An 18,236-nucleotide genomic window follows, 5' to 3' on the forward strand; every position below is an offset into this window, starting at 1 on the left:
GCAAATAAGGGAAACCATGGGACCTATGTTTCTTTGGGCTTGATTGCATGAAGTTGCAGAGCTTCTGCATGGCAAAGGACATAGCTAGCAAGATCAATAGAAAGCCTACGGATTGGGAGAAGATCTTCACTAGCCATACAACGGACAAGGGTCTCTGTCTTTCTTTACAGAATTCTTGGCTTGTCTCTATAATTATCTAGCACCCAGAACTTCGGGGCAAAGCCATACTTCAATTAGTGATTGACTTTAGGATTGACTTTTGTCCTATAAAATATTATACAAAAGGAATGAGTGCTTTTTCCTGGTAGCAGGTTTGATCACAGATCTAATGTTTATGAGCTATGTGACCTTGGAGAGTTCCAAAGCCTGTCTAGGCCTCATTTTCCTCAATACAAGGGAATAGTTTCTGACCAATATTACTTTGAAGACAAAAAGAAATCCAAAACAAAAAGAAACCCTATACATACAAAGTATATTCTTAATTAATGATAGTCATTAATCTTATCATTGACATTATTATAACCAGTAGTCATAGGTTTCAGACATCTAAATTTTTATAGCGTTTATAGCTTACTTCCATATGCAACTTTTAACTCCAGGAGGTGTTGACTATCTGGCTGCTAAGTGTGAGAGTAGAATTATCAGTTGCCTAAGAATTTATTTATGTTAATTCAACTCAAGGAAGACTGAAATACAAAACGAAATGTTCATTCATTGATTTGCTGAGAGAAATATAAGTGCCTCAACTGGAGGAGGGGAAAGGGAGGAGGAGAGTAAGGAGGAGTAGGGGAGGAAGAGAAAGAAAGAACACAAAAGAACTAGGCTTTTTCTAACTAGCCAGAAGGGTTTGGGGGTTGGCTTAAGACAAGACCAGACAGTTGATTTGCAATTTAAGAGCAGCAATTCTCGTTCCCACTTCCATGATACCAAGGGAAAACTGGACAATGATACTTATAAGCCTTAATGCTCATCCCATGTTTTGTAGTTGGAGATGACTCATTTAAGATATTAAGTAGGAAGCCTGAATTAAGTAGTTCGGAGAGAAGTTTTTTTTTTTAATAATCCCATTTATATAATAAAGAAGTTTAAAAACACAAGCTTTATTTTTTATTTTTTGCTGGTGGTGGGGCCTGACCTCTGGGCCTGGGCACTGTCCCTCAGCTCTTGAGCTCAAGGCTAGCACTCTACCACTTGAACCACAGTGCTACTTCCAGCTTTTTCTACTTATATGGTGCTGAGGAATTGAACCCAGGGCTTCATGCATGCAAGGCAAGCACTCAACTACTGAGCCACCTTCCCAGCCCCCAGAACACAAGCTTTTTAAAATCTCTATTCATTTCTATTTTTTATTTTTTAATTTTATTGTTAAGGTGATATACAGAGGGGTTACAATTATATAAGCTAGGTAGTGAGTACATTTCTTGTATTTTTCTCCCACTTTCCCTCCCTGCTATTTCAATTTTTTTTTTGTTTTTATTTTTGCTGGTCCTGAGGCTTGAACTCTATGTCTGGGCGCTGTCCCTGAGCTTCTTTTGCTCAAGGCTAGCACTCTACCACTTGAGCCACACTTCCAGTCTTCTGGTGGTTAATGGGAGCTAAAAGTCTCATTGACTTTCCTGCCCTGGCTGACTTCGAACAGTGATCCTCAGATGTCAGCCTCTGAGTAACTAATATTACAGGTGTAATTATCGGAACCCGGCTTCAATGCATTGTTAGCTCTATCAGTTACTATGTTGATAGTATTAGTGCATTATTTAAAAAAATAAGAATGATATAAGATGAAAAAAAATCTCCTCGCAATCCATGTCCTGCCATTCTTCCTTCTGAGAGGAAACCACCACTGGTACTTTGCTACTCATTCTCTCGAAGGTATTTTATGTACACATAAGAAAAGAGGCTGTATTACAGTTTAATATGTCTCTTTAGCCCACTGTCTAGACTCTAAGGTCCTTGTCTTTTGGGGACACAGAAATGTCAGTATTTTCCAGCTGCCTTTCCATCTCACTGAGAAAAGAGGCGTGACTAGCCCAGCACTCCAAATTGTCAAAGTACTTGTGTCAACAAGATTGCTTCCTCTCAACCCTTCCAATTAAATACCATTGTGCACCATGGTCTATATTTTTGTTTAATTTTAATAAAGATGAAGACTAATTTTGAAGCCAACAAAGAAAGGAATCAGGACCTCCATTATACTAATTCTAAGTCAAGTTCCTAATGCAGAAGATGGCCAGTTTTGTAGTCTAATTCTTAGACAGGAATATTACCTCTTATCTCTCAGGGCATGGTCAAGTTAATTGCAAGTACATCATATTACATTACTTGTTAATTTAAAGTCTGTTATATTATATTACTTTTACTCCAAACATAACATTTTACTTGAACATAATCTTAATGGTAGGCTGTCATAAATGCTGGCCGGGGGTAGGAAACCATCTGAGATGAGATGGAATTGGCAGGCTAAACTTTCCAATGATGAACACAATATCTCCCACCCCCCTTTTTGTTCTACACTGTGAATTTGCCCTGTCACTCTATTAAGAAGCAGAGCCTCTCACTTCGAATCCAAGCTGGCCTATGGGTCACTAATAACTAAAAGAAGAACTCAGATGTGAAGTGATACTGTGTGGGTTCCAAAGCTAGGTTAAAAAACATCCTGCATCTTTCACCTGCATCTCTTGATGCACCAGCACCTGGCTAATTACTATCTTTTTGATGTCTACTAGATCTATATGATTTTTTCATTTATATTTGGCAGTTTGTCTTTTTCTTCCCTTGATTATCTTGCTAAAGGGTTTCAAAAATGAGTTTTGTTTTTTTTCCATTTTGTATTTGTTTTCATTTGTATATTTTCATAAAAAACATCCTGCATCTTTCACCTGCATCTCTTGATTTTTCCTGGGAGGCCAGTTGTTTGCAAGAACCTGATCATTTTGATACCTTACTGGGGGAAAGGCTTTGTGTGACTCCTTCCATTGACAGTCATAAAGGAGCTGAGTTGTACCAACCATGTTCATGAAATAAACTCTAAACTAGACCATCTGTGGCTGAGTATCCCCAACCAAGCAGCAGGATCCACCAATCAAGTTCTACTAAAGACAAGGGTCCATGAGATATAATAAAATGGTTCATGCTTGACAAAATTTGTTCCACAGTAATAGAAACTGGAGCAAGGAGCTGTGAGGAGCATTACGATTCAACAATTCATAGTGTCTTCTCTATGTTAGTTGATATACAAGGCCCAAGGAATACAGTCAAGAGTCAGACCAGATCTCAGTGCTCAAGGAGCTCAAAGAACACTCACTGGGAGTCAGCTTGAAAAGAAACAGAAGAATAAGCAAATTTATAGGCACTGTGGTAGAACAATGTATGGAATGATGTTGAAAGGCAGAAGGTACAAATGAAAAATGACTAGTCACATGATTCTAGAAGCTTCACTACCTATTCTTTCTTCTAGTCCACAGATTTTGACAGTAAAGTTAACTAAAAATATGAATAATATTCATCCACATCTCATTCCTAATCCCAGAGGGAAAAGCATTAAATGTTATTGGAGGTTTGTGTTGTTTTATAAATACCATATCAAATTAAGGAAATTCTCTCAGATTCCTTAATATATAATTGGTTTTGAATAGATGTTGAATGTTGTCAAGTGCTTTTTCTGTACTTATGACCATGATATGAATTTTTTCTTTTATTCCTTTAATATAACAAATTAGCTTAATTGATTTTTAATAGTAAATCACCTATGGAATCCTGGATAAAAATCTGATTTGGTAATGGGGGACATATTAGCCTTTTAATATATTGCTGCAGATATATATATAAATGCACAAATATATATATAATATATAACAAATATATATAAATATATATATATATTTGTGCAGTGCTGAGTATTGAACATAGAATCCTATACATGCTAGGTGAGCACTCAACTACTAACTATATATATCTTCAAACTCTATATTGCTGGATTTGCTTTGTAAAAAATTCTTTGCTTTGCAAATAATTTAAGACTTGTTAATATTAGTGCTCATAAGAGAGATTGGACTGAAGTTTCCTGATATGTATAAAAATATCCTTTATGTTTTCTATCTCACAGCAGCTATGTTCACAATTATGAAATGAATTGTAAATAATTCTATTTTTTTGACATTTAGGCAAAATTGTGCAAAATAGTATAATTTCTTCCCAAGCAATTGGAAAATTCACTCATGAAAAAAACCTGTGCTAGCTGGGCGCCGGTGGCTCAAGCTTGTATTCCTAGCTACTCAGGAGGCTGAGATCTGAGGATCATGGTTCAAAGCCAGCCTGGACAGGAAAGTCCATGAGACTCTTATCTCCAATAAACCACTAGAAAACCAGAAGTAGCACTGTGGTTCAAGTGATAGAGCACTCGCCTTGAGCTGAAGAGCACAGGGACAGCGCCCAGGCCCAGGATTCAAGCCCCATGACTGACAAAAATAAAACAAAACAAACAAAAAAACTGTACTTGGAGATTTTCTTGTGGGAAGATGTCTGATTTGTTCTAAAAATTTATTTTTACACTAGGAAGTGGACCATCAAAAATTTTAATTTCATACTGCCAGTTTGCTATATTGTATTATCCAAACTGGACATTTTACTTAAAATTTCAAATTTGTTGGCATCTACTTATAATATCCTACTATTATTATCTTGTTTTGTTGTTGTTTTTGTTGGTCATGAGGCTTGAACTCAGGGCGCTCTCCCTTGAGCTTTTTGCTTAATGCTAGTGGAGCCATGGCTCCTCTTCTGGTTTTCTAGTGGTTAATTGGAGATAAGAGTCTCACAGACTTTCCTGCTCTGGCGGGCTTTGAACAGCAGTCCCCAGATCTCAGCCTCCTGAGTAGCTAGGATTACAGGTGTGAGCCACTAGCACCTGGCTAATTACTATCTTTTTGATGTCTACTAGATCTATATGATTTTTTCATTTATATTTGGCAGTTTGTCTTTTTCTTCCCTTGATTATCTTACTAAAGGGTTTCAAAAAATGAGTTTTGTTTTTTTCCATTTTGTATTTGTTTTCATTTGTATATTTTCTAATTCTTATTGTCTTTTTCTTTAATATTACTTTGAATTTTCATATTCTTAGAATTGACAGATAATTGATTACTAAATCATGTCTTATTTCTAATACATGTGTTAAGGCTCTAATAACCTTTCATATACTACTGTATCTAACAAACCTTGATTTAGCACATTTTCATTACTAGATAAAATATTTTTAGCTTTAAGATATAAACTTTAAATTATGACTTACTTTGAAATGTTTTGCTTAGTTTCAACATATAGCTATTTCTATTTTAGAATTTTTTATGGGAATAGTAATACATACCTGTAATCTCAGCAAAGATAAGCTCAGGAAGGCAAGGCAGGAGAATTGATTGTTAAAGATTAGTCTGGAATACACACAGGAACTTTCTTTTTTGTTTGTTGTGTTTTTCTTTCCTTCCCTTCCTTCCCTCTTTCCCTCCTTTCTTCCTTCCCTCTCTCCTTCCCTTCCTCCTTCGTTCCCTTCCTTCCTTGTAGGGTTGGAGATTGAACATAGGGTCTTGTGCCTGCTAAACATGTACTTTAGTACTAAAGTATATCTCTCATCCCTAGAATCTATTTAAGTGAAACTATTCATCTTATGATCAATTTCTTAGAATGTAATACTATCATCTTAAAGTCTGTGCCAGAAAATTCTAGTATCCATATTGCCCATGAGTCTGTTTCTATCAGCTGTTTTTTTCTTCTATTTCTTAGTATGTCTGCTAGCTTTGAACAATAGAATTTGTCTAAGAAAAACTGTAAGGCTTTAGATAATGTTATCTTCCTTTAAAGAAGATTGACATGGGTTTGGTGACATAGCTCATGCCTATAATCCTAGCTACCCAGTAAACTGGGTGTGAGAATCTTGGTTCAAAACCAGGAAACTCTTATCTTCAATTAGCAAGCAGAACAAAGCTGGAAGTGGAGGAACAGCTCAAGTGGTGAAGTACCTGCTGTGAGTGAAAATGCCAAGTGAGAACTTGAGGCCCCAAGTTCAAGCTAATACTAGCCCCAAAAGGAGGAGGATGAGGAGGAAGAGGGGGAAGTGGGGAGGAAGAGGAAGGGGAGGAAGAGGAAGGGGAGGAAGAGGAGGGGGAGGAGGAGAAGAGGAAAAGAAGAGGAAGAAGAAGAAAAAGAGGGGGGGGGAGGGGGAGGGGGGGGGGGAGGGGAGGAGGAGGAGGCGGAGGCGGAGGCGGAGGCGGCGGCGGCGGCTTGGGAGCTGTTCCCGAGCTCTTTTACTCAAGTCTAGAGCTCTGCCATTTGAGCCACAGCTCCATTTCTAATTTTCTGATGGTTGATTGGAGATAAGAGTCTCACAGACTTTCCTGCCTGGGCTAGCTTTGAATTGCAGTCCTCAGATCTCAGCCTCCTGAGTAACTAGGATTACAGGCATGGGCCACCAGCATCTGGCTTTAATTATTTTTACATGTAGGAAATTCTCACATGAAAGACACATATTCCCTAATAAATAGATATATTCAGCTTTGCAATTAAATCTGTGTGTGTGTGTGGGGGGGGGGGTTCTCTAGTTAACAGAATTATCATGACTATTACTAAAGAAGTTAAAAAAAACCAAAGCCTTAAAAATGGAAACTAAGAAAATCTTGATGCTATAGGTTCCAAGCTTGGCTCTAAAGGTATAGTACAGATCCCAAAAATTCCATAAAGGGAAAAAATTTATCCATGAATATTGAACTTCTTACTTTACATAGAATTTAGTGAAAGAAAGGTAATTAGCTCAGTACCTAGCACATGTGGCTGAAAATATTTATAAAATACATAAAAGAAAATGGGCTGAATCTGACAAAGCTGTAGAGAGGTTTCTGGTACTGAGTAAGTTTTTCAGAGTTCTGTTGAATTCAGAAGAAGACCTGATAAAGACCATAAGATCACTTCTTCAAATGCAAGAATGGCCTACTTTGATCTTTGATTCAATAAATAATTATATAGAAAGATGGTCACATGCCCAGGAGATCATGGAGCTGAAATATTTTCTACTTTCTTGAAAAAGAAAATGGCAAGACAGCAACCAAATGTTAAGGAAACAGGTTTAACAAGTTTCAGATTAGTACTTAAAAAACTGAGAATATAGGATTTAGCTTAAACCTAAAATAATGTGTTCTCACTTCTTCATATCAGCAGTTAGTAAACTATGGCATTGGGACTAAATCCAACATACCACCAGGTTTTGTAAATAAGGTTTTATTGAAATATAGCCTGAACCCATTATTTTACAGACTTTCTATATTTGCTTTAGTGCCACAACAGCAAAGTTAGTGATAGAGATTGCATGATCTGAAAAGCCTAATATACTTACCCTTTTCAGGAAAAAAAAAGTTGCCAACACTTGGGATAGCCATTTGTCTTTTGGGTTCTAATGGTTCTGGTCTGTGAAGTCCTCAGGGCCTTGGATCTTTTTATCTTGTCACTTAAACTTCCATAAGATGTTATTGTCTTTCTAGACCAGACTCACTATGAGGCCTACATTACAGACACTGGGAAGGGGTTTTGCAAGTTCCAGTCAATCTACATCTAAGTATAGTTATTACATGATCTTCTACTCCCCTCCTCATCCCCGACTACCAAAAAAGTATTCAACTATGTGCAGAAGATTATATTTGTTAAGAGAAAAAAGAATTTTAGAAATGCTTATTTTTAAGGAGGAACTCTTTCTCTTTCATACTCCTCCTTCCAAGTTGTTAGATAAGGAAACATTACAATATAAAAGCTTTATGAGCCTTGTACCAGTGGCTCAGCCTGTAATCCTACCTACTCAGGAGGCTGAGATCTGAGGATCACAGTTCAAAGTTAGCCTGGACAGGAAAGTCTTTGAGAATCTTATCTCCAGTTAACCACCAGAAAACAGGAAGTAGTGCTGGGGCTCAAAGTTAGTGGAGCTTTAGCCTTGAGCAAAAAAGCTCAAGGACTGTGCCCAATCCCCAAGTTCAAGCCCCACTACCAAAAGTCAAAATAAAACAAAACAAGTACACACACATACACACACACACACACACACACACACACACACACACACACACACACACACACAAAAGGTATATAGTAAAGTGGATAAAGTCAAAGAGTGTTGGGGAAAGAAAGAATTGGGGGATAGAAAGAGATCCAGATGAAACTCAGCTGTGTCCCTAACTAATATTAGTGCCTTTTTGTTAATCTTTTAGTTTTTGAGCAAGTAAATCCGATTTGTAAAGATGATGGTCTGTAACTGTTGGAATTTTTCCTTTCATAAGTTTTGTACTCATGTTAATAGTTACTTGTTTCTAGGAAAAGTGGAGTAGAAATTCCACAGAAATGTCCCCAGCCCTCCATTATTTACCTCTTGCAACAACTTTGTATAATTAAGTTTCATTTCTGCAAATACACTGTTAGGTAACGTATCTTTCAGTAGACACAGCCATTCAGGAAGTCCAGGAGCATTCTCAGGGTGTGGAACATTTGGTTTGAAGAGCATCTTTGTGTACTCTGTTTCTGAAGTCCTTAATTGATGTCTTAAACTACAGTATATAATTTAGCATGGCAGACTTCTTTCGTGTTAATAAGAAGTTACTCAATAATTCATTTCCTAGTCTTCTCACTATAAATCATGATAGGGTAATGCGGTTTTAATGAGGCTATAATACACTTTTCTAAGGGAATTGTGCAATGCTGTAACAATTAATGTACCATGCTTTTAAGGAACAATTGCCTCAAGAATAAATGGCACTCAATACTCCAGGAGATGACACTTTCAGAGACAGTGATGGGAACGTTTCCCCAATGCTATCTATCCAGTTGCAGAGGGATATGGAGAGCAAATCAATCAATTCATAGAACCAATACAAATCTGACCTGCTGGCATGGGAGAGGGAAAAAAGAAGCCCCTCTTCAATGAAAACTAAAATTCACAAAGGAAGAAATAAAACAGGGAAAAACTACTGATGTTTTCAGCTATAATTGCCTAAAGTACGGTAATTAACCCATTCCAGGTGCTTAAGCCTATTCCTTTGCTCTGGATTCCTTTGTTCAATTTAATGGGACGAATTTCATCTTGATGCTAATTGTCCTTTCACATCTTGTTTGATCATGTAAGATATTCATATGTGTTTTGAAAGGAAGGAGAGAATTCTAAATAGAAAGCCAAACCAACCAATACACAAGACTCTGAGCTCCATCATATATATTACTACTTAGACTTGTCCTATAATTCATATACACATTATACAATATTTCCCAGATACCCATTATATAATTTAGCAATAAGGAGGATTAATAACTAGACTGATTCTTAGTCTAAGACTGAGTCTAAGACTGATATACAGTCTACATAAAAGAAGATGCCACACAACACGAGGCCATAATGATGAATAAATGTTTCCAGGATCTCATGGTATAAGAGAGAGAACACATACAAACAAATTGTTTTGCTACAGGACATCCCATGAGAACAGCTATTATGAAGCGGTGGCAGGGATATGACCTATTCAGGGAACATAATAACTTTCATTTGAATCATGCTTTTATGGTTTATAAAGGACTTTTATGTATATTTATTGTACATTTGATTCCCACAAAAATTCTAAGAAATGTATGAACATTATTATCCTAATTTTACAAATGAGTAATTGTGGTTCAGACAATTTACTCATTGTAAATTGAGTTATTAACCAGTTCAAGTTTATATGACAAATAAGAGGATCTGTCTTCAAGTTTGTTGCCTGATTCTCATTGTTTTCTGTCTACTCATGCAGAAAATGAAAGAGCAGAGCATTAGTGAATTCTTTTGAAATAATATTGTTAAGGACTGGATGTCATATCATCCTAAATTTATATACTGAAACCTTAATTCCCAAGGTATTAGTATTTGAAAGTAAAACCTTTAGGAGATAATTATGTTTGATGAGATCATGAAGTTGGAATCCTGTGATGGGATTAATATATTAATATGTGCATGTGTGTACAAGTATACATGTATTATATATCATATTATATCTTATATATTGTCATATATGTATATAATATATAATTACATAATAATATATTATATAGATTATATGTATATTTCCATATACAGGATTCATACCCATATTTCTTTCTACCATATGAGGATACAGTTAAAAAATGTGGCTATCTACAAACCAAAAAGTGGACCTTGACCAGAAACTAAATCTGCCAGTAACTTGATCTTGGGTCTTCTCAGTCTCCAGATATTTGAGGATAAATGTGTGTTGTTTAAGCCACTTCCTTTGGGTTTACATATATACATATAGATAGATGATAGATAGATAGATAGATAGATCTACCAGCCAGGGATGATTAAAGGTAATGCTAAGTCCAGTAACATATGCATTTGTTAGGTTAAGGAGAACTGACATCTTCAGCTCAAGACAAGCGCTTTACCACCTGAGCCATAGTGCCACTTCTAAGAGCTGACATCTTATGTAACATGCAAGTTATTTCCTGCCTTCTCACTCTTGGGATAAAGCTCAAGTTCCTGGGGCATGCACTTGAAGCTCTCCAGCACTGGTGATGCTTCCTGGAGCCCCACTTTTGTTTTTTCTGGTCTTGAATGTTGATAATTCAGTGTACTTGTAGCCACCTTCCCCCCAACCATGCACTGTGCATCATTTCTCCCCTTAGCCTAAACTGTGTCTTCTGCCTGGGATCTTGCAAAGCAAACCCCACTTTAATTAAGAGAGAATAGAGATATTACAGACAGTATAACTCACAGATGCTCTATTTCTGGGAGTAAATTTGAGGTAGGTGGAGCCTAAGGGCTCTTCCAGGTCAGCCTCAGGTCTAACAGCACACATACATACTAGCTAGATTTTGTTACTACTGTGAAAAATACAGACAGAGTCAGATGGTAATCTTGTCCCTGCCTTTCTCTTCCTCCATTACTCTTCTCCTCTCCTAGAGAGTCAATTTGCAACCATTCTCTCATGTTCTTTCCAAACTGTTCTTTCCTCTGTTGAGGAAAGGGGTGAAATCTTGACCTTTATTTGGAGTGGGCTCAGTTCTTCAGAAAAGAACTTTTGGGGCCACTGATTATCTTTTTCTCATTCTTGTTTTTGTCTGATCGCCAAATTAAAATCAATCCTAAACCTGTTCTTTCCATGATCACTCTTAGGGTTATTAATAAATAACAACTCTATATCTTTATTTGTTCAAGTCACAAAGCTTGGGGACATTCTTGACTTATCTATTTTTCCCACACTGACATCCAAAACATCCATAAATTTTGTAAGCTCCACCCTAAAGCCATTTGCCCATTCTTCTCACCCTTACTGCTTCTGCCTAGGCTACCACTATGCTTCCTTTGATTTTGCTCTGGGCTCCTAACTCACAGCTTAGGTTTCTTTGACTCCCTACCCAACAACTGTCATGTCAGATCATGTCCTGTGTCTGCTCAAAACATTCCAAAAGGTTTTCATGTCACTTGGGAGTTTGGCTAATACCAAAGACTTGGTGTCCTTGCCTCCTGCCACTCCTACAATCTTGTTCATTCTGCTTCTGCCATAGGAGCCTTCTCTTTCTTCTAAACACGCCAGCTAGGTTCCTGCCCAAGGATCACGTTAGCACTTGCTCTTCTCTGAGCCTGGATTATTCTTGGCCCATTCCTTTCCTTCATTCAGGTTTCTTCTCTGTTGTTTCTGATAGTAGTTCCAAGCATACTCCGCTCAAATCCAGGTCTCTTTGCCTGCATTCTCTACCTTCTTGTTTTTAATAGTTACAATTAGGAGATAATCCCAGTGTGACTTCACAAGTGGCATGTTGTGTTGGTCTACAGAGATTTTCTTCTCCATTGTTCACAATGATTAAAGAAAGAAGAATCTCCAGAACAGATATGAGGGAGAATACACTTGACAGATGAGGTACATAGTTACATAGCAAGTGAGGTCTAGTCTTGCTGGAGTTCAGTTCTGAAGTTCTGATGGTTGTTAAGATGGAGGTGGGCCTCTGTAGAAAGGCAGGCCTAACCATTTAGAGGTGTATCTCTGCAGTGGAGCTTCTCTGGAGAAGTCACTTGGCCAACAACTGAGATCTGTCATGACACACAAGGACCCTGGACACGAAAAGGCAGAGATGTGTTGATGGACAAGACCTCAGAACTCCAAGTCTAACAGGATGGGCCTTGATGCATTCTGAGCTAATGCCTCAGAGAAGAGCTGTCCAGAATACAGTGTACCCTGGCCTGTGCCTGACTGTCTATCAAGTGTGGAGCCCGAGCCTCGAAGGTAAAAGCCAAGTGAGAACGAGAGGCTCTGAGTTCACATCTTAGTACTTGTAAATAAACAAGTAAGATAAAAAAGCAACCTTATTTCCCATCATTGAGAAATCTGTTAAAGAGATTTTGATGCCTTACGAAGAACTCTGAAAGCAAATAAGAGAGTTCTCTATGTTAAGGAGGTCTGGTCTATTTTGTTGAATTTTTTTGTTGGTTGTGGGCTTCAGCTCAGGACAAGTGCTCTGCCACTTGAGCCACAGCACTAGTTTGTTGAATTTTTTAAAAGTAGATTACAGGATTACATTCTATAATGGTCCATCTTACTTTTACAAAGATAAATGGAGAAGAGTTCCATGGCCATGGCTTGTATACATTCGGTGGTAACCTGTCATGAAACTAGAAAGGTGGTTGTGTCTCAGGGGGTAGAGGTGGTGATTGCCTCCTGTTTTAAGTACCTCTGTGCCATTTGAGTTTTTCCATCATCAACTATTATTAAATTATTTTAGAATACCACATTTGTCAGTAAACCTAGAAGCAATAGAGATAGATACAGAAACTTGGTTTGGATATTGATTTTGCAATCTACTAACTGTGTTCCTTTAGCAATTTTATTTTATTTTTCTAAAATCAAATCCAGTACTTGACAAGGAGTCAAGCAGCATCTGACTCCCACCTGGCTGGACTGTGGGGAACTTTCCTGGACCCTGAGCCACACCAGAGGGTTGCAAATAATGAAATGGAGAGATTCTGTAGAGGAGGTTTCCATAATGCCGTTTCATGTCATTTAATCTTGACGTTAATAGGCTCCATAAAGCTCCTTCTCCTTTATATCCCGGATGTGAACCAGACGTCTTTAAGATTGAAGCCACTAATTTTATCCATCCAGGCTTTCCAATCAATGCTTTTACTTGGAAGATATTAATGCTCTGGAGGCTGAAAGGCTTTCCCCACAATCAGGTTCCCTAAGGCATTCTAAGGCCACTTTGTAGAGTTAAGTGCTGAGACCTTGGATCCTTAATGCGAGAAGCAGTAAATAATGACTGCAGTACTTGGCCAATAAAAAGCTCTATGGGAAGTTGTAGAAGAAATGCTGAGGCATTCAGAGTGACAAGAGAAACAGAAGGTGACTCTCCTGCCATTAGATTCCAGCAATTAGAAGGGAAAATAGCAGCTGTGGTTTTTGTCCCCTTTCAAACCCTTCGTAATCCAGTTGTCACTACTTGTTAGGGCCCATCGCTTTCTGTTCCTTCTCCCCCCCACCCTTCCTGTGCTACCATTCTGTTTTACTCCCAGCATACTGTTATTAACTGAACCTTCTCTCTTGAGGTTCTATCTGGGGTCCATTTTCCATAGAATTCAGAAGATGCAACTTTTCCCAGCTCTGACTTCAATATGTCTATCTCCTGCTGAAATGTTTCTTCAGATATGTAGAATGCAGTAGAACTTCATTAAGTGTGGTACTCAAGGCTTCTCCTATAATCTGATTTTGCTCATTTTATCATAAGAAGAGAAAGAACATAATATGTGGTATTAAGAGTCCTGGGTTCAAGTTTAAACCAAGATTAGCTTGTTTGGATTTCTTAACCTCTTTTGGCTTCAATTTTCTCCTTTGTAAAATGAGATTAGTAACAATGTCTGCCTCACAAGTCATTGTAAAGGTCTAATGAATGAATCTGTACTCTGAACATTACAATTACAGTGCACTATGTATGGGGTACTTGCATAAATGCAAACCTCACAGCAACCTAGGAAGTTGATAACTGTTCCCACTTATTAATAAGGTAATTGAGAAACACTTGAGCTAACTCAACTACCAGATCATGACAGAGCTGGGAGCAAAATGCTGGCAAGATGGCCCTGGGGGGGTATTCTCTCCACATTCTGAAACATTGCCATTGGACATAGTGATGGCTCACAGAGAGACAGCAGCACAGGCTTCTAAGCCAGCTATCAGTTCTAAGTGTTTCCAAGCCTGCTGCCCTCCTCCTGACCTCCTGTTCAGTGACCTTTCTTTCTGTCTTTCCCACACAGCCAAATCCTCCATAGCACGTCAACTCCCACTCCTTCCCATAAATCTCTCTTGAACTCATTCTTGTCAAAACCTCTGCTCATCTCTCACCTTGCCCTTGATTGCCTTTTCCTTGGGCTCCTGTAGGCCAGTGGATCTGATTCCTTTCTTTCCCTAGCATCTAGCATGATGGAAAGTATTCAATGATGGCTGATTCAAAACTTTGGCAAAGTAGCAGGTTATAAAATTAACCCCCAAAAATCAATGGCTTTTCTGTATGCCAACAATGAGAAAAGTGTGGCTGAAATTAGGAAAGCAACTCCATTTGTAATAGCCCCACAAAAAATAAAATACCTCGGAATTAACTTAACTAAAGAAGTGAAGGACCTCTATGATGAAAACTTTAAAATCTTGAAAAAGGAAATCAACACAGAACTTAAAAAATGGCAAAACCTCCCATGCTCCTGGATTGGAAAGATTAACATCGTGAAAATGGCAATACTTCCCAAGGCTATCTACAAATTCAATGCAATACCTATCAAAATTCCACCCTCATTCTTCAAGGAAATAGAAGAGGCAATCCAAAAATTCATATGGAACAATAAAAGACCCCGAATAGCAAAAACGCTCCTCAACGGAAAGAACACTGCTGGAGGAATATCAATACCAAGTTTCAAACTCTACTATAAAGCCATAGTAATCAAAACAGCTTGGTATTGGCATAAGAACAGACCTCAGGACCAATGGAATAGAATTGAAAACCCAGAAATGAACCTACAGACCTATAGCCATCTAATCTTCGATAAGGGAGCTAAAACAATAGAATGGAAGACAGACAGCCTCTTCAGTAAATGGTGCTGGCAAAACTGGTTAACTACATGTAGAAAACTAAACCTAGATCCTTATATATCACCCTGCACCAGAATCAACTCCAAATGGATCAAAGACCTTGAACTCAAAGCAGACACTCTGAAAACATTACAGGATGGAATAGGAGAAACCCTGGGTCTCCTTGGCTCAGGCCGAAATTTTCTGAATAGAGACCCAGAAACACAACAAATCAAAGAAAGGTTGGACAAATGGGATTGTATAAGGTTGCAGAGCTTCTGCAGGGCAAATGACATAGCTAGCAAGATCAATAGAAAGCCCACGGATTGGGAGAAGATCTTTACTAGCCATACAACGGACAAGGGTCTCATATCTAAAATATACTTGGAACTCAAAAAATTAAACCACCCAACAACAAATCCTCAAAGAAATAACTGCCCAATAAGTAAGTGGGCTAAAGACTTAAAGAGAAGCTTCTCTGAAGAAGAAAGAAGGATGGCCAATAGACACATGAAGAAATGTTCAACATCCCTAGCCATAAAAGAAATGCAAATCAAAACAACATTGAGATATCACCTCACTCCAGTTAGAACTGCAAAAATCAAGAACTCTAACAACAACAGATGCTGGAGGGGATGTGGACAGAAAGGAACCTTACTTCATTGTTGGTGGGAATGTAAACTTGTTCAACCACTTTGGAAAGCAGTATGGAGGTTCCTCAAAAGACTTCACATAGAGCTCCCCTATGACCCAGCAATCCCACTTTTGGGCATTTACCCTAATGTTTACAAACAAGACCACACTAAAGCTACCAGCACAACTATGTTTATTGCAGCATTATTTACCATAGCTAAGATATGGAACCAACCCAGATGCCCCTCAGTAGATGAATGGATCAAGAAAATGTGGTATATATACACAATGGAATTCTATGCCTCCATCAGAAAGAATGACATTGCCCCATTTGTTAGGAAATGGAAAAACTTGGAAAAAATTATATTAAGTGAAGTAAGCCAGGCCCAAAGAAACGTAGGTCCCATGGTTTCCCTTATTTGTAATATCTAGTATATGTATGAGTCAAGCGGAAAAGGTCAGATAATGTGATGTCAGGAAAATGAACCCTTAGATGGGTATTTTAATGTTTTTTTTCTTTCATGCATGTGTTTCTAACACATTTATAAGATTATCTCTTTGTTGCTTTGTATGTCCCTCCTCCACAGTATAACCCCTGCTTTCACTATATTTGATGTCAGTATAACTTGTGGAGGAGATGGGGAAAAACCAGTTGTTTAAGGATACAGGTGGACCTGTTGCAACAATGAGAAGTACAAGTTGTCATGTTCAAAACGAGCTTTACAACGTTGGTGCGGGGGGGGGGGGGGGGGGGAGGAGAAGGATTGGGATTAGGGGGGGAGGAGGGAGGCTGGGAAGGGATGTGAAGGGTAAACAAAGGAGGAGGCTGCAATGCTTGGTAAGAAATGTACGCATTATCCTGCCCATGTAACTGTAACTCCTCTGTACAGTATGTTCACAAATAAAATTAAATTAAATTTAAAAAAAAAGAAAAAAGAAAAAAAAAAGAAAGTATTCAATGATGTTTTTCTTTAATATATGAATATGATCTAATATAGTATGCATCAAACTTACTTATAAGATTTGCCTCGGGCTGGGAAGGCGGCTCAGTGGTAGAGCGCTTGCCTTGCATGCATGAGGCCCTGGGTTCGATTCCTCAGCACCACATAAGCAAAAAGAAAAAAAGCCGGAAGTGGCGCTGTGGCTCAAGTGGTAGAGCACTAGCCTTGAGCTGAAGAGCTGAGGGACAGTGCCCAGGCCCAGAGTTCAGGCCCCACGACCGGACACCCCCCCGAAAAAAAAAAGATTTGCCTGGAGCAATTGTTTAAAATGTGCATTTCTTGCAAACTAAGATCACAATAAAATATCACCCTTTACCTGTTAGAAAAGCTATCATCAGAAATAGGAAATGTACCTGTTAGCCCAGATAGAGCAAAAAAGGAACCCTCATACCCTGTTGATGGGAATGTAAATTAAAACAGCTATTATGGAAAAAAGCATGGAGATTCTACCACATCGTATTTGGAAGATACATCTGCATCTCATGTTCTTTGCATCTCTATTCACAAGAGCTAAGATATTGAGCCAAGCTAAGTGTCCATCAACGGATTCATGCATAAAGAGAAAACGGTATTCATATACAACAGAATATGATTCTACCTCAATAAAGAAGAAATCCTGTCATTTGTGACAACATGGGTGGACCTGGAGGTCATTATGTCAAGTGAAATAAGCCAGACAATAGAGTACAAATACTGCATGATCTCACTTAAATGAGAAATCTTAAAATCTATGAACTCATAGAAGTAGAAAATATAGTAGCAGTTAGCAAGTCTAGGGGTTGGGGTATTGAAACAATGCTAGTAAAAAAGAGAATGGTTCAGAGATTATACATCATCATGATAATAGTTAATAGCAATATGCTATGTGCTTGAAATTTGCTGAGTAGATTTTAGAGTTCTCATCATAAAAAGTGATAAATATGTGAGATAAAGGTTTAATAGCTTGATTTAGACAATTCACAATATATAATCAAAGCATCATTACAACATATATGCATATATATTTGATGTTCACTTGTCAATTAAAAGTAAGTGAAAATATCCATTTCTATGTCAGACCTGTTGGGTCAGCAACTCTCTAGGTGGGCGGAGCCAGGGAATATATACCAACTTTTGTAAATGATTCTTTGATCAGAGAATATATTAGTCTAACTCCATAGTAACCAAGGGTGCAGAACCCAATCTCCTGGAAGCTTTTCAAAGCAGGCCAGTGTATTTTCCTTTCCTCTCCCCTCAGAGATTCTGACTCATATAATCTGGAGTATGTTTTGAAAAGGCTTCTATGATCCTTACAGTTCCTTTTCCTAATCCTGTCTCAGCTTGAAACCCATTTCTAATTGCTTCATATTTATGTACTATTATAATCCCCAATCTTCCACTCTTACCTCAAAAAGAAAGTGACCTACAGATTGTCTTATCCTTGTGAATTCAAAACAATGTCAAGGACATAAGGGTGCTCAGAAGAATTGTTCTCTTGAATCAAAAGTTC

This window comes from Dipodomys spectabilis, unplaced genomic scaffold, assembly GCF_019054845.1.
Source record: "Dipodomys spectabilis isolate Male_0828 unplaced genomic scaffold, ASM1905484v1 ptg000002l, whole genome shotgun sequence".
In the NCBI taxonomy this organism is placed as follows: Eukaryota; Metazoa; Chordata; class Mammalia; order Rodentia; family Heteromyidae; genus Dipodomys; species Dipodomys spectabilis.